Here is a 6,000-nt window from a genome sequence, read left to right as displayed (position 1 = left end):
GAGTGTTGTAAATATGTTTCATTAATAAATTTGACAACTTAGATGAAATAAACTTCAATTATGTAACAAAACGATCACAAGAAGAAATAGAAATCTAAATAGCCTATGTCTGCTGAAGGTACTGTATTTGTTATTTAAAAATTAAGGAAATCTTCAAACTTCATTGGCTTCATTGGCAAATTCTAGGAGCTATTCAAGGAAGATACAATGACAATCCTACAGAAAAATCTTTCAAAACTTACTGCAGAAAGAAACACATATGAAACCTTGCTTTCTGAGGTCAGCATCGCACTAATACAAAAACCAGGCAAGAAAAGGCAAATATACACCAAAATACTCATGACCATAGGCACACATGTTTTTAATAATATTGGGCAGTCAAATGCAGCAACAGGTAAAAAGTATAAGCAAAATGACCAAGCAATGTTTATCCTAGGAATACAAATATTGCTTAACATTTGAAAAATCAATGTCATTTATCATGTTAAAAGAATAAAGGACAAAATTAATGATTATCCCACAGATACAAAAAAAAAAAAAAGCATCTGATGAAATTCCATACCTTTCTTGATAAAAAGGTTTCCATTCCATTAAACTAGGAATAGCAGGCAATTTCCTTAATCTGCTAAAGGGCATCTGCAGAACTTCCTTACACCTTTTTTTTTTAGTTTGAAGTCATAACATTACGGAAAACTTTTCTCACATATCTTAGTGTGCTTTCATACATGCAAAGAGCCTTTCAGTGTTATTACAATACAACCATCAAAATATCAGGAAATAGATACTGTTAAATTATTGCTATTCCATCTTTACACCTCAGTTAAGATCAACCAATTACCTCATTAAAATATTTTACAGCAAAATGATGGAGTCCAGAATTATGCATGCATTAATAATTCCTGTCTCTTTGGTTTACTTTAGTTTGGAGTAGTTTCAGTCTTTTCTGGACTTTGATGGCATTTGCAGTTTTGAATTATTATAGGGATATTATGCTGTAGGAACTCTTAATTTGGGTTTGTCTGATGTTTCCTCATGATTGGATTTAGCTTGCGTATTTTTGTGGAAATGACATAAACTGATATAATCTCACTGCATTATATCATGGGATGCATACTTTTGAGATATCTCATTCTTTAAATTTGTTCATATTGATCTTTTGATTAAGGTAGTATCTGCCCAGCTAAATTATAAATTTACTACTTTCACTTCATAGTTAATTTTGTAATTAATTTTGTGAAACACATACTTAAAAGCTATGTAATATATTACCATGAATGATCAAAATACATCATTCATGATCAGACAATGTGTATGAACTCTAATTTTCCTATTTTATCCTTTGGGTTGTAATTATTATCATTTTTTATTTTTACTCAAATCATCCCAGAAAATAGGCAGTATAAAAACATTAAGGCTGGATTTTGTGTCGTTTTGACATGTTCTCATCATTCTTTGACCACCTCATTGCTCTGTCACAAACGTTCCAATCCCATCTTATACTTTCTCTGTCTGTCTCTGGAAGTATCCATTTTCCCAAGTAGCTCTGGTTCCTTTCTGTAGAAAATAGTACGGGGAAGCCAAGATCTGGGTGCAGAGGGTGCTCATTGCTATTGTGCTGTCACTGTTCCCAGGACCTCTTGGTGGGTAGAAGCAGAGAATATATATATATATATATATATAAATGTGTGTATATGTATGTATACAGTGAGTACATGTATACATGTCTATATGTTTATGTATATATTTGTAGTTGTATTTACAGAAAACCAGTAGTTCACGCTAATACATTCAAATTGCACTCACACCACAGGGATTGTTTCTCCCTTTTTTTGTACTCGTAACTCTCATCTCCAACAGAGAGAAACTTGGCTTCCATTCCTCTTGGTGTATGTACTTATTGGGTTAAGTCCCCACTGTGTCTCCCATTGCTGCCATTGCTTCCATTCCCTGTGGCATTCTCCTCTTCCTTTTCAGGTTCTGACTCCCCATTTTGGGCCATCCCAGTACATGGATGCCTTCCTGACCTTGCTTGGGCTGGTTTTCCATGACAGGTCACCTTATCAAATGAATGACCCCCTCATCTTCACCTTGTGCATGCCTTCCTGTGGGGGAACCCTCCTAGCACTGTGTGAGCTCGAACTCTGTATGCCAGGCTGGCCCACCCAGTGCATGCCCTCCTCCTGCGTGGGCTTAGACCCTCATGCAAGGCAGTTTTCATGTGTGGACACTCTCCTCACCCTCTGAAACAGACTGCCAAACCAGACCAGGCTTCAATGGGGATGTTCTCTTAGCTTTGCTTTGGCTATAATTTCAAACACAGGCTACTTTGCCACTTTCTATGATCTGATAACTATGGCCGGCTCTCCCTCTCCAGGCCTTCCTTCTTTGCTTTGGCTGTGATTTTCAAACTAAGCCTTCCATGTGAAACGGTGCTTTTCTCAGTTTCTCGAGCTATGAAGCTTCGTGGCCTCCTCGCACTGCCTGGACTCTGGCCTGAGAGCTTCCTACTCCATACCAGGTGCACACCATGTACTTCTCTACTCTTAGGACTAAACTTTTCCAGGAGATGAAAGAAAAGGAAGAGAGGGTAGGAGAGGGAGAATAGAAGAAAAATAAGAGGGAGATGCCAACACCATACTTAATGGTAAACAAAAAACAACAAAAATCCCAAACAGCAACGACAAAACCCTAATATTGGAACAAGGCAAGGGTGTCCACTCTTACCACTTCCTTTCCACATGGTACTGGGAGCTCCAGCCAGTACTGTAAGGCAGGAAAAAGAAATTAAAAACATCTACATATAGGACAGGAAGAAATAAACTGTATTCACAGATGATGTAATTATCTCTTGGATAGAATCCTAAGGAATCTACAAAACTATTAATAAGTACATTGAGTTGTAGGCTGTAATGATAATATAGAAAAGTTAATCATATTTATATGTGCTAGCAATATGCAATTGGCAATTAAATATTTAAAAATCACTTATAATAGCATAAAAATATGAAATAGTGATAAATTTAATGAATCAAATACAGAACCTCTACACTAAAATATACAAAGTACTTACAAAAAGAAGTTAGAGATGATCTAAATACAGAGTTTTCATAAACTGAAAGATAGTTTTTAATGTTGTTAAGATGTCAATTTTCCCTAGATTCATCTACAGATTTTATGTAATATAAATTAAAATCCCATCAGGCTAGAAATTGAAAAGATCATTCTAAAATATTTATGGAATGCAAAGACGTCACATAGTTAAAACAATTTTGGTGAAGAACAAAATTGGATGGATTATGCTACATTATTTCAATATTAACTTTATAGCTACATTAGTCAAAACAGTATGGATTAGTATACAGATATATAGATAAATTAATGGAAAAGGGTAAACAAAATAGAGTAAAAAAACACAGCCACACATATAAGATCAGTTGATTCTCAACAAACATATAAAGGTAACCAGATTGAAGGAAAGAATATTTCCAGCAAATCATGGCTCATGATATGGTTTGAATCTATGTCCCTGCCTAAATCTCATGTTAAATTACAATCCCCAGTGTTGGAGGTGGGGCCTGGTGGGAGGTGGTAGATCATGGGGGCAGTTTCTCCTGGTTTAACACCATTCCTTTGGTGTTGTCGTGACAATAGCGAGTTATTGTGAGATATGATTGTTTAAAAGTGTGTAGCACCTCCCCTCCTATCTCTCCTCCTCCTGCTCTGGCCATGTGACATGCCTGCTTCCCCTCTGACTTCCGCTGTGATTATAAGTTTCCTGAGGCCTCCCCAGATGCTTTCCACACAGCCTGGAGAACTGTGAACCAGTTAACCATTTTTTTCTTTACAAATTACCCAGTTTCAGGCATTTCTTTATAGCAGTGTGAGAACTGACTAGTACACTTCATTTGGAAGAACCTTGATCCTTACATCATCCACAAAATTAACAAGTAACAGGTCTAAATATTGCTAATTTTTAAATGATAACATGCAGAAAATCTTAACTTTTAATTAGGCAATGATTTCTAAAGTAGAATATCAAAAGTCTGAACCTTAGAAGAAGAAAGTGAATAAGTTGCATTTCATCTAAATTAAATTCTTCTTTTCTTTGAAAGATACTATTAAAGAAATGAGACAACAAGGCTGCAGACTGGGAGAAAACATTTACATTACATATATCTGAGAAAGGATTTCTATCCAGAATATATAAAGAACTCTAGCTGGGCGTGGTGGCGCATGCCTGTAATCCCAGCACTTTGGGAGGCCAAGGCGGGCAGATCACAAGGTCAGGAGTTCAAGACCAGCCTGGCTAACATAGTGAAACTCTGTCTACTAAATACAAAAAATTAGCCAGGCATGGTAATCCTAGCTACTTGGGAGGCTGAGGCAAGAGAATCACTTGAACCTGGGAGGTGGAAGTTGCAGAGAGATGAGATTGAGCCACTGCTCCCCACCCAGGATGACAGTGGGAGACTCCATCTCAATTAAAAAAAAAAAAAAAAACCTCTCACATCTCAATGAAAAAGACAGAGAATGCAATTAAAATGGGCAAAAATCTTGTATCTTCAAAAAGAAAATGAGTGGCCAATATGTAAATGAAATATGCTTACTTATATATCACCAGGCAAATGCAAATTAAAACCACAATGGGTTGCCACTATACACCCACCGAGATGAACTGAGAGGATGTGGAGCAGCTGCATTTCTCTTGCGTTGCGGGTGAGATGCAAAATCCTCCAAGCACTTTGGGGACTGCTTTGGCAGTTCCTTATAAAACTAAACATACACTCACCACATGATTTAGCCATTTTACTCCTAGGTATTTGTCCAAGAGAAATGAAACCTCATGTCCACATAAAGACCTCTATATGAATTGTTATTCATAATCACTAACATTAGAAAGGCTCATCAACAGGTGAATGGAATACTACTTGGCAATACAAAGGAGCAAACTATGGGTCTGCAACAACATGAATAGATCTCAGAAACATTACACCCAGTGAAAGACGCCAGACGTGAAACAACGTATAATGCAACATTCTACTTACATAGAATGCTTAAAACAGGCAAGAAAAAAAGTAACAAGTATAATGACAGAATGTATGCTGTTCAGAGCTTGTCTGGAACCTTCAGTGGCACATGGGTCAAAGGGTCACAAGAGAACTTTGGGAAAGATGAAAATGTACACTAGTTTATACATTCGTTGAGACTTAGCTAACTATACATGCAACATTTTAGTTCATGTGTTATAAGTTAGAAAAGTGACTGAACAAAACAGTTTGGGTGAAAGGCATTTGGGTCAATCAAAATGCACAGACATGGATGACATAATGTGATCACCTGATGCCTCCCAGCTCTCTGCTTCCCTTCCTTCTTTCTACCTTGAGTGTCTCCAAATATTCTTCTAGACCATTTAAAACCACCTTCCTATGAACAAAACGGCATTCACCTCCTTTTCCTACTACCATGAAAAATTATCCTCTGTGGGACTCCTGGAGCCTTTTTTTCTTCCAGTGTAAAATGAATGCAGGAACTGAATTAATGATTTTCTGCTGATTTGGCTAATACGTAATTACTCTCTAAGCAAGAGAGCACAAGGATTTGGGTGCTGGTGTTCAGTGCTTATCCACCCCTCCCAGATGGCTGCCTATATTGGAGGGAGCTGAGAAAGGAGGAAGGGTGGCGGGCTGCATGTCCACCCTTTGTTGTGGGTGTAGGTGCAAGCTGAGCAGTGGCTGTGATGTGCAGTAGTGCGTGGCTGTGTAAGAACCTTATAGCCCATGCATCCTGATCGCACCTCTGCAGTCTTTCTCTTTGATTTTGCCTTTTCAAAGAGACTGCATTTTAGGTGACATTTCTAATGACTTGTGGATTAATTCACAACTCAGCCTAGGTTCCCCAGAAAACATATCCTGAGGCAAAATTTAGTTGGTGATATGTTACTAGGGTGTTTGATTCCAGTGAACACAGGAGCAAAGGAAAAGGGAATGTAGGCATGGAAAG

This window comes from Piliocolobus tephrosceles, chromosome 6 (genome assembly GCF_002776525.5).
Source record: "Piliocolobus tephrosceles isolate RC106 chromosome 6, ASM277652v3, whole genome shotgun sequence".
NCBI classification, from domain to species: Eukaryota; Metazoa; Chordata; class Mammalia; order Primates; family Cercopithecidae; genus Piliocolobus; species Piliocolobus tephrosceles.
The sequence above is the reverse complement of the archived record's forward strand: the minus strand, read 5'-3'. Positions refer to the sequence as shown.